Raw genomic sequence first — 15,773 nt, 5'->3', positions numbered from 1 at the left:
CATGATTGCCATCCTATATTCTTCTTCCTCCTCCTTCTCTTTTTTCTTCTTCATTTATAACCCTTAAAATATATTTTTTTTAAAAAAGGTCATGGCAGGGCAGTGATTGGGGGCCAGATTTGACATGTGACTGACCTGCATAATAATCCAACTCAATTCACAAAAGTAAAAATCAGACAGAAGTTATCATCTGAAATTGTTATACACACAGTGAGGGCAAAATGTTAAACTCTAAAAAATATGGGAGACTTTGTAATCTAATTACATTCAAGGAAAAATTAAAATGTATATTTGTATAGCAACAGGAAAAATAAGACCAGAAATATGCAGCAATTCTTATATACACATATTTGATAGTTTTTCCTGCCTTCTGGGTATGGGTTATAAAAACTTATTGGATTTCTAAATTTATGATGAGGATTTCTAAGTTTTGAGTTAGATTACAAGCAAGACAAAAATATGGATATTGCATATTATCATGGGAAAGCGGGGTGGCAGGTTGTTTCCCAGAGTCTCTGGAGATTATGATTGGTGGATTTATTTTTATACTAGCTCATGTACCATCAAGTCTATGCATGCAGATTGCATAAGCACTAGTGATTCAGAAGGGTTGCTGCCAGTAGTATACAGGTAAATCTGCTCTCTAGAAAAAAAAGTATTTACTGATTTTAATGGTGTAGATACTCCCACTGTGGCCCACTCAAGCTACCAATGGTTTAACATTCATCTGAGAAAATTCATGAATGTTTAATAATCAGCTCTCTGAACTGGCAGGAGCAGACCCCAGCATCGCCCTACTTGTCACCCACTAAGAGAGTGGTAGCTGTGTCTTGAAAGCTGTCTATTCTTTACTATACCAGATAGACCTGTGTTTAATTGATATTTCTAAGGAAACTATTTAGAAAACTCTGAGCATGGCAGCTTGCAAAGCTTAATTACCTACTTCAGAGAATGTATGCTGACCCTAATCTATGGTATCATTACCTGAATTGGAAAAAAAAACAGTACATTTCAGCCATCTCTAAAGGCACATGTTTGTTAAATGGAAGTCCAAGGAAAATATTTTTATCTGAAAACAAGATAGGAAATGTAGAAATGCAAGCATAATTAAAAGTTAGAACAATATGAATAATTCAAGAAGTGAACCCAAGTTAGGGTATGTGTTTTTGCTTGGAAATGCTTGCCATTTTAATCCCTAAGAATACACATTTTAAAGTTTTGCCATTATTAGCAAAAGGCAAGGAGCAAGTGGAACTCTTATTCACAGTAGTTCTTATAGTTACCTACACCCTTATTAAGTGATCCAATGAGTCCACTCCTAGGTATGGTTCCCAAGAGAAATGAAAACAGATGTGCACAAAAAGACTTGTATCAGAATGCTTATAACATATGAATTCATAACAGTCCCAAAATGGAGAAAACTCAAATGTACATCAGGATGTGAATGAATAAAAAAAAATTGTGGTGTACTTGAAAAATGGAATATTACTAAGCAACAGAAAGGTTGATTTACTGTTACGGGCAACAGTATGCATGGAATTCAAAAACTTACACAGAGCAAAAGAATACAAATTCAAAAGACTATATATACTACAGGATTTCATTTTCTGTAAAGGACCAAGAAGCTGGCATTTTAATCTTTATGGGCAATTACTTAATTCTACCATCATAGCCTAAAAGCAGTCATAGACAGTATGTAAATGAATGACCATAGCTGAATTTCAATAAAACTTTGTTTTTTACACTGAAATTTTAATTTCATAAATATTTCATGTGTAATGAAATATTATTCTTTTATTTCTGTCTTTTCTTTTCAAAACATTTCAACATGGAAAACAACTACAATATCTTTTAGCTTGTGAGCCTTACAAAAAAGGATAGCAGGCCACATTTGGTTTATGGGTCATAGTTTGCAAATCCTTTGTTTTAGACCAAACTATGCTAACATAAATGTCAGAAAACAGATAGTTGTCTGGGGCCAGGCATAAAGTAGAGTTGACTGCCAAGGGGCACAGGAGCATTTTTGGGGGGTGACGGAAATGTTCTATATCTCGATTGGAGTGGTGGTTATACCTAAGAGTAAATATTTATTAAAACTCAGCAACTGTAACCTTGAAAAAGGACATTTTATTACATGCAAATTATACTTCAAAAAGTTGCTTTTCCAAAAGAGTAAAGATAAAAAAATAAAATAAAATAAACTGCAACTAGAGATAGATGTATTTATTTTATCCTATCCTCTCCCCAAGCCTGCACTAGCTTGAAGACTATTTCGCATGGTATTGAAGCTCACTTAGGAGATAACAAAATTTTCTCAGCTGACTAGAAATCAATGAGGTTTTTCTTAGCAATATTCAGGGAAAACTTGAAGGCAAAGGAAGGAATTAGCTCTTAACCTGTTATCATTCCAAGGTCCATCTAGTCTAGCAAGATATGCCAAATTTAGAAAGTGAAAAAAAATTTAAGGGGATCCCTGGGTGGCGCAGCGGCTTGGCGCCTGCCTTTGGCCCAGGGCGCGATCCTGGAGACCCGGGATCGAATCCCACGTCGAGCTCCCGGTGCATGGGGCCTGCTTCTCCCTCTGCCTGTGTCTGTGCCTCTCTCTCTCTCTGTGTGTGACTATCATTAAAAAAAAAAAAAAAAAAAAAAAAAAATTAATTGAGAGCTGCTGATTGATCATCATTAAAACATATATTGTATAATCATGGAAGTGTGCTAAGAAATTAAGGAATCCAAAAAATATTTTAAAAATGCCAAATTGACATAAAGGATGAAAGAAAGTCACATACTAATAATCGCAAGAATCAAGCCTGATATTAACTTATTTCTAATACTAGTACTATTCTCAATGCTTTACCTGCACTATCTAATAAAATCCTTGAAATATCTTTATGAGGTTGATGATTTTATTATCTTCACTTTCACATGAAAAGACTGAGGCTTGGGTTAAAAACCTGGCTTAGAATTGCTGAGTTAGAAAGGGGGCAAGCCAGGATTGAATCCAGGTTCAGTAACCCTGGGCCCCTCAGCTTGATAAAACAGGAAAGAAGATTTTTCTCTCCCAGAAGACTTGATTAAGAAAGAAAGGAAGGGAGGGAGGGAGGAAGAAGGAAGGAAGAGGAAGAAGGAAGGAATTCTTTCATAAATGCTTAGGGGATTTAAGGACATGGGAATATAAGTACCTTAATTTTCTAAGCCCCATACTAAAGGGCCTGGCTCTTAACTAAGTGTGCAAAAAAATGCTTGTGGAGCGAGTTAATTGATTAAAAATTTTCCCCTAGAGTGTTTTGGATTTAATACCTCAGTTACTTCTTTTTTCTCTCAAAATTTTGATATTTGCTTATCTTCAGAAATTCGCATTCATTAACCATTTTATAGAATGCAGTTCAGTGGATTTAGTAAATTCACAATGTTGTGCAACCACCACCTCCATCTAATTCTCTTTGTCCAACTTTAAAAAACCACATAAATACCGACTTTTCTGCGTTATTTACATGTATTAAGACCCAGGACAAAAATATGGGCCCAACAAGAAGTGTTTTTGATCTTAACTGCTGCCTTATCTCCAGCAATGTAAAAGCTCTCTAGACATTTGAGGCTTACAAATCTGGGTACCACCAGCATACTCTGCTAGCTGTTGAATGAAGAACACATTCACAAGTCAAGACAATCTTTTTCAAGATCAGGCATTTGCTGGTTATGCAAGCTGCATTGCTGATATTAGTCCAGTCGCTTTTATACTCCTCGAGTATGTCATTCCACTTTGATCACTCACAGCGCTTGCTGACTTTCTGGGAAATGAGTAAGAGTGTTTCATTCAACCGTAAGCATGTCCGGGACTAGGCTACAACTCTTAGAATTCTCTTCACTGTCCTTAAATAGAGATAGGGAAGCCTTGATTTGAAGGCAGTTGCATGCTGTCAGGTGATGTGGAAGTTGGAAATTGTAGACACCTGGGCTGTTATATTACTTCATAGGCTTGTTTTATGGCCACGATTGATGCCAGATGAAAGTTGCTCGGGCAGGCTGGAGCGCTTACCCAGGTGAGCATATATAAAGGCATTCCGATAAGGAGAGAGCCACTGGGCAAATCACCACCGGCTCTCAAAGTTCACCATAGATTGTTATCAACAGCCGACATCTGTTTACTTCCTTAACCTGTGACAGCTTATCAAGGTCCCAGATGCGTGCACACCGAGGATGGAGGAAAGAATGTAATGCAGCATGGCTTCTTTTATTAGTTGCTGATGTCATTATGCATCTTCATAATTGAGGTTTGTGTTTTTCCTAGAGTAAGATGCATGTGTTTGCATCAGATTACTTTCTCGTGATATTTTTAGAAACCTACTGAGGGAGAAAAGAACAGATAGAAGAAAAAAGGAAAGAAAGACGGGAAAGCAGTCTTTATACTATCACCTCAGGCTTCCTCCCAGACGATGCACCTGTTCCTTTCAAGTTCCTTTCCAGAGTGACTAAGAAAACGATTTTATTATATCACGACCTTCGGTCTAAATTCCCCTTTATAAAGTAGTGGATAGTGAGACTCCAAGTATTGCAAGTACTACCGATAGAGTTAAAACGTATATCTGAGGACGATGGCTATTTTTATGATGGAAATTAAAAACGTGCACCAAGAAAACCGGGGTTGTAATGTTTAAAATGTCCATAAGAGCATATTGATTGACAGCATGAAGGATTAACATTCATCGAGAAAGAATCATGTAAGTGCGCTAAACAATGTGATTACTTTTTTCCCCCAATGTCACTTTAAAAAATCAGATATCCAATTCAAACAGAAATTATTAACGACATGGGTATATGTGTGGTTGGTCCCATTTCATTTTTATAGTGTGACTCAGCAGCTGTCCTGCATTCAAGGCAGGTTGATCGTTCTAATAATTCACTCTAATTAACTACTCCTTTCTGATAATGGCCCCTCTTGGCGTAATCCACCAAGGGAAGCTTTGAAGTTGGCTCATGTTACCAGCAGGAATCATGATAACACGTTTTTGATGCTGCTTAGACGTTTCTGTCCCCAAAGATCCCCAGATAGTCATCTTTCCATTATTCTTACATTTGCTGTCCACTTTGACATTTTCCTGGAAAACTCTTAATCTCCTATGGTTTTCTCTATGGGTCTAATGTTTTTCTTTTTACTGCTACCCTGAGAGCATCATTTTATGAAACGACACTGGAATGAGGACAGTAAATGAACTGTATGCACGCGCACACACACACAAAAAGTATTTTAGCTATGATAGAAATGACACTTTTATATTCAACCATTTTTAGAAGATCCCTGTGACTTTCCTTGCTTTGTACAAATAATCAAGAAATGTATATCATTAACTGGAGAAAAAGTTAATTTTATTGACCTACTGTTTGCCTGTTGTTCAGTGTTGACTCTGGTCTACACAGAGGTGATTCAGAGAAATGTTTTAAAAAAAAATTAGTGAAGATCTGGAAAGTCAAAAAACCTTTTAAGATAGTACAGCATTCTAACTGGACCCGATGTCCATTATCTGATGGAAAGACCATTTATTTTTTCATGACTTTGGTTGTCATTTCATAGTGAACTTTTCAGCAATGCCACCCACTTTCAGTGTTTCTAAAGTCTTGAAGATATGTATTCTTACCATGGAAACCACGGGCTCTAATAATATTTAATTGTTATCCCCTTGTGTTGTAATTCTATACCAATGAGGGGGTGGAAAAGTAGTAACTGTTATCACCAAGTGTAGCATTTCATAACATCTTTGAGTAGACAGAAATAACCTCCTTCAAAGGCATTCAGGGACACTTTGATGTAGCAACATACTGGTCACTGGAAATCACTCATCACTGAAGGTCTGTTAAAAACTTTCTCCAGACATTTGTTTCTTCCTGTTTCCGTCATTCCTTAAATACCAACCTTTTGTCACCAGCTTTTAGTCCTTAGGCTGCAGGCTTGAATACCTGTCATAAAGGCCTGAGTAGAAAAAGAATCCTATACTTTCTGGAAATTCTCATATGGCTGAACATACTGGAGGGTTCAGGAGGTCCCCCTGCACTCAGGATTCTGTTCGCTTAAACTGTTTGGACACCAACCACGTGAAAAGGAACTCATCCAAGAATGGATTATAGCCAACAACTCTGACATGAAGACACAGGTAGAGTATGAGGATGTGGACTTCGTAGATGTTTATGTTTTTTGGTATTAGGAAGATTTAAAAAAAAACATATCAACCTTATTGATGTGTAAATTACATAAAATAAATTGCACCATTTTTTTTTTTAAATTTATTCTTTTTTTAAAGATTTATTTACTTATTTATTCATGATAGATATAGAGAGAGAAGGAGAGAGGCAGAGACACAGGAGGAAGGAGAAGCAGGCTCCATGCCGGGAGCCTGACACGGGACTCGATCCTGGGACTCCAGGGTCACGCCCTGGGCCAAAGGCAGGAGCCAAACCGCTGAGCCACTCAGGGATCCCCCAAATTGCACCAATTTTTAAGTGTACATCTTGTTAAGTTTTGGGAAGTGTATCTATCTGTGTGACACCTCCACAAGCAGGACGTAGAATAGTTCTTTTACCCTCGAAGATCTTGTCCCCTTCCAGACAATTCCCTGCTAACCTCTGGCCAGAGGCAGACACTAATTAGACTCGTCTTTTCTAGAGTTTCATGTAATTAAAAGCTCAGAGTGCATACTTTTTGTGCAAAGCTTTTACTACTCAGCTAATGTTTTTGAGATTCCTCCCAATTGTTGTGTGCTTCTAATTTATCCCTTTTAATTGTTGATTAGTGTTTCTTTGCATGGATATACTATAATTTGTTTATTCAGTCACCTATTGATGGACACTGGGTTGTTTCCAACATGGAGCTATAACAAATTAAGCTGTTAAGAGCATTCATGCACTAATCTTTTTGCAGATAGATGTTTATGTTTACTTTTGTTAAATATGTAGTATTGGATCACTATGTCCCATGGTAAATGAATGCTTAGCTTTATAAGTAACCGACAAGCTGTTTCCAATGGAATTGTACCATTTTTCATTCCCACTGGCAGTATGTGAGAGTAGTGATTGTCTCACATACTTGCTAAGTCTTGGTGTTGAGATTCTTTTTAATTTTAGTCATTCCAGGGTGTATCTCTCTGTAGGTTTATTATTTATTTATTTATTCTCTGTAGGTTTAAATCACTTTCATTACCTTGAGTAATAATGCCGAACCTATTTTTATGTGCTTATTGGCTATTTGTATACCTTCTTTTGTGAAATGTCTGATAGTGTGTAGAACAGTGTTTGCGTATTTTTATAGGATTATTTGATATGCGATTGAATTTCATTTTTTGTGTGTGTTCTAGATATAATTCCTATGTCAGATACATACACTGCAAATATTTTCTTCCAGTCTGTTGACTATTTTATTCTCTCATCAGTATCTTTCAAAGTGCTATGACTCATCTAAGAAATCCTAACCTATTCCAAGGTTGTAGAATTTCTCCTGTGCTTTCCTCCGAAGGTTTTATGTTTTGAATTTGTATGCTTAGTTCTCTGCTGCATTTCAAGTTAATATTTACATGATGGAAGGTAAGAGTTAAGGTTTGTTTTTTATATTAATAAATATTTGTTCTTACCCTATTTCCCTCTTTGTATGAAAGACTATCCTTTCTCCCACTGAACTGCTCTTTCAGGTTCATTAAATACCCATATACATTTTAGAATTACTTCATCAGTTTCTAAAAAACATGCCCGCTGTTATTTTTGTTGGGATTGCTTTAAGTTTACAGATAAAATTATAGACATTTTAACAATATTGAGTCTTCTAATTTATAGCCATGTTATAATTCTCCATTTATTTAGTTCTAAGCTTTGTTTTGTAGTTTCTTTATGCAATGTTTTGTAGTTTTCAGTGTACAGGTCTTACACATATATTGTGAAATTTATACTTAGATATTTGATTGCAGTCAAAATGCTATTTTTATTTCAGTTACAATGGTTTATTGCTGCTATATAGAAAAATAGTTTATAATTCTATATTAATTTTTTCCCATGATCTTGATAAACCTGCTTAGTAGCTTCTAGCTTGTTTTGTAAATTATTTGGAATATCCTAGCTAGATGATTGTCATTTCTAAATAGTCTTATTTCTTTTCTTGCAATATACATGCCATTTATTTTTTTCTCTTCTTAGTGAATTAGCTTAGGATCTTCAGCAAATTTTTAGTAGAAATAGTGAGAGTAGAAACTATTGCCTTGTTTCCAGTCTCAGTGGGAAAGCATTGCTTCTTTGTTCATTAAAAATAATATTAGTATAATTGTTTTTCCATCAAAGGCTGATAACTGGTTGGAGAAATTTCCTTCTGTTCCTAATTTCTGAAAGTTTGCATCATGAATAGGTATCAGATTTTGTCTTTTTTATTTTCTGTATTTATTGTGATGATCATATGGTGTTTTTCTTTATTCTGTTAATATGATGAGCTTGAATGAATAATCTTTTGAATGTTAAACCAACCTTCTACAATACGTAGCACATTCCTGGAGTGTTCTGAATGAGTACAGAGCCATTTTGGGAGAGAGAAGTGCTATTTTCCGGAACTTCTATAGATAGTGTCTTAAACATAGAAATACTATTAACATACCTTATAGTCACAGGTTAATGTGTTCTTGGAAAATGTGGAAGACCTGTTCACTATTAAAGTGTCTTTGGATGCTTCCTGAAGCATTCAGAATATGCAACAGAACCTTAGGAATGTCTATTTTTTTTTTTTTTTTTTTTTAGGAATGCCTATTTTAAAGGATGTTTTCATCCTGTAACCACGAGACCATTTTAAAGGATGATTTTTTTTAAATCCCTCTATATTTGTTTCCCATTGCTGCTATAACAAAGTACCGTAACCTTAGTGGCTTAGAATAAAACACATATATTATCTTACTTCTCTGGAAGTCAGAAGTCTTAAAACCAAGGTGTTGACAGGACTGCATTCATTCTGAAGGTTCTAGGGGGGGATTCATTCCCCTGTCTTTTCCAGCTTCTATAGGTCTCCTGTATTCCTCACCTGTGGTCCCTTTCTCATAGCACTTCAGTTCTGCTCCCTTCCTCACATCTATTCTGCTCTGACCCTCATGCCTCCTCATAGTAAGGACCATTGTGACTGAGGATAATTTCCACATATTAAGATCCTTACTCATGTCTGCAAAGATGCTCTTGCCACTTAATGTAAGATAATCATACATTCTGGGGATTAAGCCATGCACTTCTTTGGAAGTTATTATGCCTAACACACCTCCTGACATCTTTCCCCAGGAAAACTTACATGCTTTCCATAGTTGTGGAATTAGCATTTGGAGGACATGTCTTTCTTTAGATGATGAAGTCATCTATGACCCTTACATGGTATTTTATGGGATGTCAGCTTGGGCTTCAGTGTCTTCAATAAGTAATAGTCTTTGCAAGTTATATCCTGGATAGCATGGCGAATATTGCTTGGCCCGTTGAAACTATCTCAATCATGTATCACTCTTGTATATAACTCAACATTAGCCATGAAACTGTGGGCACATGATATATAATAACAATATTCAGGACCATGCTACTCTCTCCTAGAATATCTAGGAAGGATTTTATCCCTCCTTTCCCTGATGCCTACCAATTACAAAAAGAGCCTGTGGTTACAGGATGAAAAATCTTACATTTTCTCTGTTTTTGGCCTAGATCATGGGGCGTGTTAGATGCCTGGTTTTAATGATTATTTTAATGGTATTTTAAGCCACAGGCTTAGATTGCTCCTCAGTCTTGCCAGTTCTTACTTGTCTTTTATGTCTTACAAGCCTTGTTCTTCAAACCCCACTGGGCAGAGACAGAGCTTCCCCCTGCGAGCCATGCAGTGCCAAGCAAATCACTGGCCTTCAGTAAATAATAATAGTGTGCAGGGCTGTGACAGGGAGGTGGAAACTGGACCTTATCCGGCCCTCAGCTCCCCTGTGGTCTCAGGGCCCACTCATTCTGGCAAATACTTTGGAAACTGAATGATCTCTGAGGGGGTATTAATCACTTTTATAATGACTTCAATAACTATATGTATGTGGGTACGTATATCCACTCTAGTTACAGCTCAGGTACATTAAAAAGAAAAAAAAAAAAACTTTGAACCTCTGCTATGTGCCAATCACTTTGTTGGAGCATCCTGGGTTGAAAGATGATAATAGTACCAAAGAACATAGATATAAAGTTCCTCCAGGACTGTTGCATTTATAGAGGTTAAGTGCATATCTGTGTATACAGCAGCTTTTAAAATGAAGTTGATATTTTGGTTTATTTTTATGTGAAAGAATACTGCGGAAACAAATTTCCTCTGAAGAGATTTCCTTTTCCCATTTGCAACACTTCTTGAAATAAACAGATAACTTAGGGGCCCTTCAAGTTCTTAAAACCATTTGTCCCTCCATCTTGTTTGTATTCTCGATCTCCAATGACATCAAAATGACTTAATGGTATTTATAACTACAGAATCATTGGCACTACTAGTATTTGTTTATCACTGATTTGCGGGGGTAGAAGGAATATGGGAGAAATTTTCATTCATTTTCTGGTGTGTGTGTGTGTGTGTGTGTGTGTGTGTGTGTTTAGAAAAAGTTCTGTTCAGAACCTCCTGAACAATAAGACTACTCTGCTCTGCACACAGAGTGATGACAAATGTGTGAGTGTGAGAGTGGATGCTTATGGAGGATTTATATGGACTCTTTTTTACTCCAGGTTTATGTGGTTAGTAGTAAAAGGTGACCTGATAGCTAAGGAAGTACCTTTAGCTACTACTGGAGACCCCTACCCTACATTGACAGTCTCACTTTTTTGGGGATAAAGATTATTCAAAACTTCAAAGGAGATTCCTTCTCCTTCCTTTCCACCCTTTCCTGGGGTATGACCCCTGAACCACACTCCCCATCCTCACACTGACACCCTCTTGGTAATCCAGGTAAAAGTTTGTTTATGAGACCACATTTATTTTAAGTGGTTTTGATAGAAGTATAAAAATTGACTCAGAAATTGTTTTGGGTAATGAAATTTGACTCTCTGGAAAGCCCCATGTATTCCTTCCTCTTTAAAACATGCCCATAATGGTGATGACAATATACTGTGGCAATTAAAAAAATCACCTGATGTCAAGCTTTTTCAAGTTCCTCTCTTAACGTCTCAGGGATACTGCTTTGATGTTTTGCCCTCACTGTAGGCATCCTGCCCAGTGAAGCACACCATAAGAGTGGTATTTTTAAAGTTTTTTTTTTTAATAGTTATTGTTAAAATATTTGAAGAGACAAAAAACTCTCATACATTATTGCTTAATATGATAACTATTTTTCTTTTTATATTGCCATCTATTCCTTATCTTTTGAATGTCTGCAATGGTTGGAAAGACATAATAATGGATCACTGGATTCAGCAGGGATTTGACAACTCCCTTTCCTCATTACTATTTCTTTTTCCTTCCCACACAACCCAGTGAAGATTCCTGATAAGAACTACTACTTGGTTAGTTGAATTTTATCTTACATTATCCTTGCTTCTCCATTCACTTGTGGTGTAGATATACTTATCACCATTGCTTCTCCTCCTTGTTTCCTGTTCCTCCTCCTTCTCCTCCCCCTTTCCTTCTCCATCTTATCCTCCTTCTCCGTCGTCTTCTTCCACTTCTCTCTTGTCTTCCTGCTAAGTGTTCCCATGATTTTTTTTTTTAAGATCAATTTGGTCATTTGAGAGTGAGAGAGAGAGAGCACACAGAGGGAGGGCCAGAGAGAGAGAGAGAGCAAGACAGAGAGAATCTCAAGCAGACTCCCCTCACTGAATTAGGAGTCCAATGTGGGGCTTGATCCCAGGACACTGAGATCATGACCTGAGCTGAAGGCAGACACTTCACCAACTGAGCCATCCAGGTGCCTCATCAACAATTATTTTAGATGCGCTTATATTTGGAAGGCATTTTAGAAAACAACAGACAGGTAGATTCTAAATATGAGTCAGATATTCAGGAAATAAACTCTTTTGTGCAGAAAATAATCATGCCAAAAAAAAAAAAAAACCCTGCTAGGAAATAACGTGTGAGATGATATAAGTTTTCTGTGCATGTGCTGCAGAGGCATGGGGCAAAGGAGGTGCAAGTGACAAGAAGAAAGGAAAGGAAGGATGAGAGAATCACAAAGATATTGGCTTCCATTTCACTAAAAATTTGGTTCTTATAACAATAAAACTAAGCACAATTAGCAATTATGAAAGAAACCTTTGTACTTCAATAAAGAAAGATCATGCTTAGAAAAGATTTCTCCGTACTCTGAGAATATATTTTTTATTCTACCAATATTTGGGGTTCCTGGATGGAATTCATCCAGTACTGTTTTTCCTTGAGATGATCAATTGAAGTCTCATTTTAAAAGACCAAGAAAGGGGCGCCTGGGTGGCTCAGCGGTGTAGCATCTGTCTTTGTCTCAGGGTGTGATCCTGGGGTCTGGGGTTGGAGTCCAGCATCGGGCTCCCTGTGAGGAGTCTGCTTCTCCCTCTGTCTATGTCTCCGCCTCTCTCTCTGTGCCTCTCATGAATAAATAAATAAAATCTTTAAAAAAATAAATAAAAAGATAAAAGACCAGCAAAGATTTATGTTGCACATTTTCAGTTCTCAGACAACATTCAGAGTTCAACAGGGAACCCATAAATGATGAAGAGAGGGATGAACACTGATGAACTATGCTGACCCTTCTACTTAGAATTGGTGTACTCACTTGGATAAACCTCGTAAGTGTCGTCCTGCTGGTATAGGCTTTAAACATAAATATCACAAAGACCTTGGCTAATTGTTGGTTTTTTTTTGTTGTTGTTGTTTGTTTGTTTTCACTTGTTTTTGGCCTATTGTAATATTCCAAGTCTTTGGCTCTAGCCCTTGACATCAGCCTCTGTAAAAATAACTCAGTTTTACTGCTCAGCCAAAGGTTCTTTATATAGCCCCAAAGTGTACCAGTGCTCTACTTATTTATGCGGCAAAGTTACTCCAAAGCTGGAGAGGCTTTGATCTTGTGTTGTCAAAAAGCCAGGGTCAGTAAAGTGATTTGTAAAAGGCTTCTCAGATCAGGTGTGAACAGGCAAGAACATGGAGAGAAAGCAGTTGTAAAGACTTTCTGCTTTTCTGTTTACCTTTTCTTTTTCTTTCTTTCTTTCTGTCTTTTTAAAATGTGGGGAGTTTAAGGGATGGGCAGTTCTATTATGGATAGGTTGCAGAAACATTTAGCCTTTTCTCCTCACTTCTGCTTTTGTTTTTAGAAGAGAAATTTTTTAAAGTTCCAGAAAATGATAATGACTGACCTGGGTGTAAGCAGTCATGTCCTTAATAATCGAAGCATTTTGTAAGTTAGGTGAAAAGGCAGTACCAAGGGGGCTGGTTTCGCGTGTAGAAAAGCAGACAGGTGAAGTTGATAATCTTAAGAAACTCCATCACTACTTGAGCACTATACTTTAGTCAGTGATCATCACAGATGGGACTTGATGTCAGACTGAACTTAGAATCTATCAGCTCCTAGGGGGCCATGATTCTCCCAAGCTAGCTTGTTATTCCAATGCTTATGCTACCATAATATTTTGAACACTATTAAATGTATATCTCAGAATGGTGGTGATCATGAAAATATTGCCTATTTAGAATGGAATAAAATAACCTAGAAGGGAACCGTAGTAAAGGACTCCTGAGTGGCTCAGTCGGTGAAGTGTCTGACTCTTGATCTCAGCTCAGGTCTTGATCTCAGGGCCATGAGTTGAAGCCCTATATTGGGCTGCATGCCAGGCATGGAGCTTACTTTAAAAAATAGATAAATAAAAGAATCATAGTGAAACTGTCTCTGTTGAATAATAGTATTTTTATGTTTCCAGAAGAAATGGTACCTCTCTAACTTTAAAAGAACGAAAAAAGTCATATCCACTAATATAATATGTCCCAGATTTCATTTTGAAACTTAATGAAAGCATGTTGGTTCAGGTTTCCTTGCAATGTAGTGTTACTTTTACCCACTACTGTGACGGATGGTGGTGACGCACCGCTCTGAAGAAACTCATAGGTGATTATAATCTAATGGCCTCTGTTAATATACTCAGTAGATAAGCAGAGTCATAAAGTGGCCTTGAAACTGGAGGGCCTGGTAGAGTGGCCTCATGTACTTTATATCTTCTCTCACCTCATTTTCTAATTTTACAACTTGTACATCATAAATTCTGACTTCTAGTTCCACGAGAGCATGCTCTGGAACACTGAGCTGAATCTCCAAATGGAGATGTGATTGTGATAGACTAACATGAACTGTTACATCTTCACCCAAGTGTTCTTTGCTTGAAAATTGTGTGGAACTAAAGCTTTAGGTTTTTTGTAGCCACTGACAAATGCCAGGGAGATATATTAGATGGTTCCTTCAGGTACTCACACAGCCTCTCAGGCCCATGTCAGAATTAAAAAAAAAAAAATTGTTTTTGCAGAAAATTCGTTTTTCTGGAAGCAGCCAAAGCACATGGTCCTCTGAGCCTTTAGTGAAGCAGTAATAACAGACCAGGCAGCCAGTCACTGCAGGAGACTCCAGAGGATGGAGGAAGAATTTAAAAAAAAAAAATCACACACACACACACATACACACACATACACACAATTTTTGAACATGATTCAGGTAAAGGGCTAAAGGTAACAATGTGTAGCTGTATAAAGAAATAAAAAGAAAGCTCAGGTAGGTGTTTTAGTATATGCACAAAAGAGTGGAGCAAACAATTCTGATTAATTTAGTGTGGCTGGCTTGATTCCTTAGTATCTGCAATTACCTATGATAACTAAGTAAAAACAACAAAAACAAAAACAGAAAACAACTCATTTTTGCTTCTATGTAGATAACTGAAAGAAAACGTAATATTTTTTTCTCTTTCCTTGAGCAAAGTACTTATTTCTCTACCTCTAAAGGCTTTGTTTCATTCTGCATTTGCTGACATAACTCTTTTACGTTCTTCATTAGCTAAGCATCAGCAGGAAGCTTCAGAAGAGCCCATTTTGTCACCTCTTTTAACACTATTTCTGTTCATATATGATCAGTGGGGGTTTAAGAATATGCCAGTAGCTAATATTAACAATAGGGACTTGAAACAATATTATGTTGGACTTTTTTCTTCTTATTTTTTTCTTCTGTTAGTTCATTGTTTATGTGCTGTTTCTCTAGGAGAAGTTTTACTTCTACACAGGCAGGAATTAAATCTTTATTTTCTTTGCCCTAATATAGTCAAGGCTCAAAACTAGTAAGTCCTAGAATGATTTAGAGTGGAAAAAAATTAATGAATTAATGTCATTAAGGCTTTTAAAGCTTTGAAAATATCTCAAGGGACTTCACTGAATATATCACTTTGTTCCAAAAAATTCATAAGGTAACAGTAGGGGATTGAAAGTGAAATATTTTAAAAATATGAGAAAGAAAACATCAAGAGTATAGACCAGGAAGAGGTTTGTTGATTGATTGAAAAGGAAGGAAGGAAGAAAGTCCAAGCAAAAGAAAAGACTAAATAAAATAGAATTGGATATCAGCCATATTTCTATTTCCTGAATCATTTTAGGAGATACTTTTGTGGTATGTAGCATTCACACCCATCTTCTTTTCTGTATGTTCTCTCTAGAGTAGCTCCTGTCCAGAGCAATATTGATATTTTGGGTGAGGTTAATAGTAAAGATATGACTTACACAATTTTTATGAAGTGAAATGGGGTCATTAAGCCTGCTCACATTTATCCAA

The 15,773-nt window shown here is 36.7% G+C and overlaps 1 long non-coding RNA gene across 2 annotated transcripts in view; it reads left to right on the top strand.

Moving 5' to 3' along the window:
* Positions 1–5,897: 5,897 nt before the first annotated feature.
* Positions 5,898–15,773, top strand: part of LOC140629520 (uncharacterized) — a 365,612-nt gene continuing 355,736 nt past the window's right edge. For both annotated transcript variants that reach the window (XR_012027377.1, XR_012027378.1), the window contains exon 1: positions 5,898–6,149. This is a non-coding gene — a long non-coding RNA (uncharacterized lncRNA). The remainder of the gene's footprint in view (positions 6,150–15,773) is intronic.

This window comes from Canis lupus, assembly GCF_048164855.1.
Source record: "Canis lupus baileyi chromosome 16 unlocalized genomic scaffold, mCanLup2.hap1 SUPER_16_unloc_1, whole genome shotgun sequence".
NCBI lineage: Eukaryota > Metazoa > Chordata > Mammalia > Carnivora > Canidae > Canis > Canis lupus.
The sequence above is the reverse complement of the archived record's forward strand: the minus strand, read 5'-3'. Positions and strand labels throughout refer to the sequence as shown.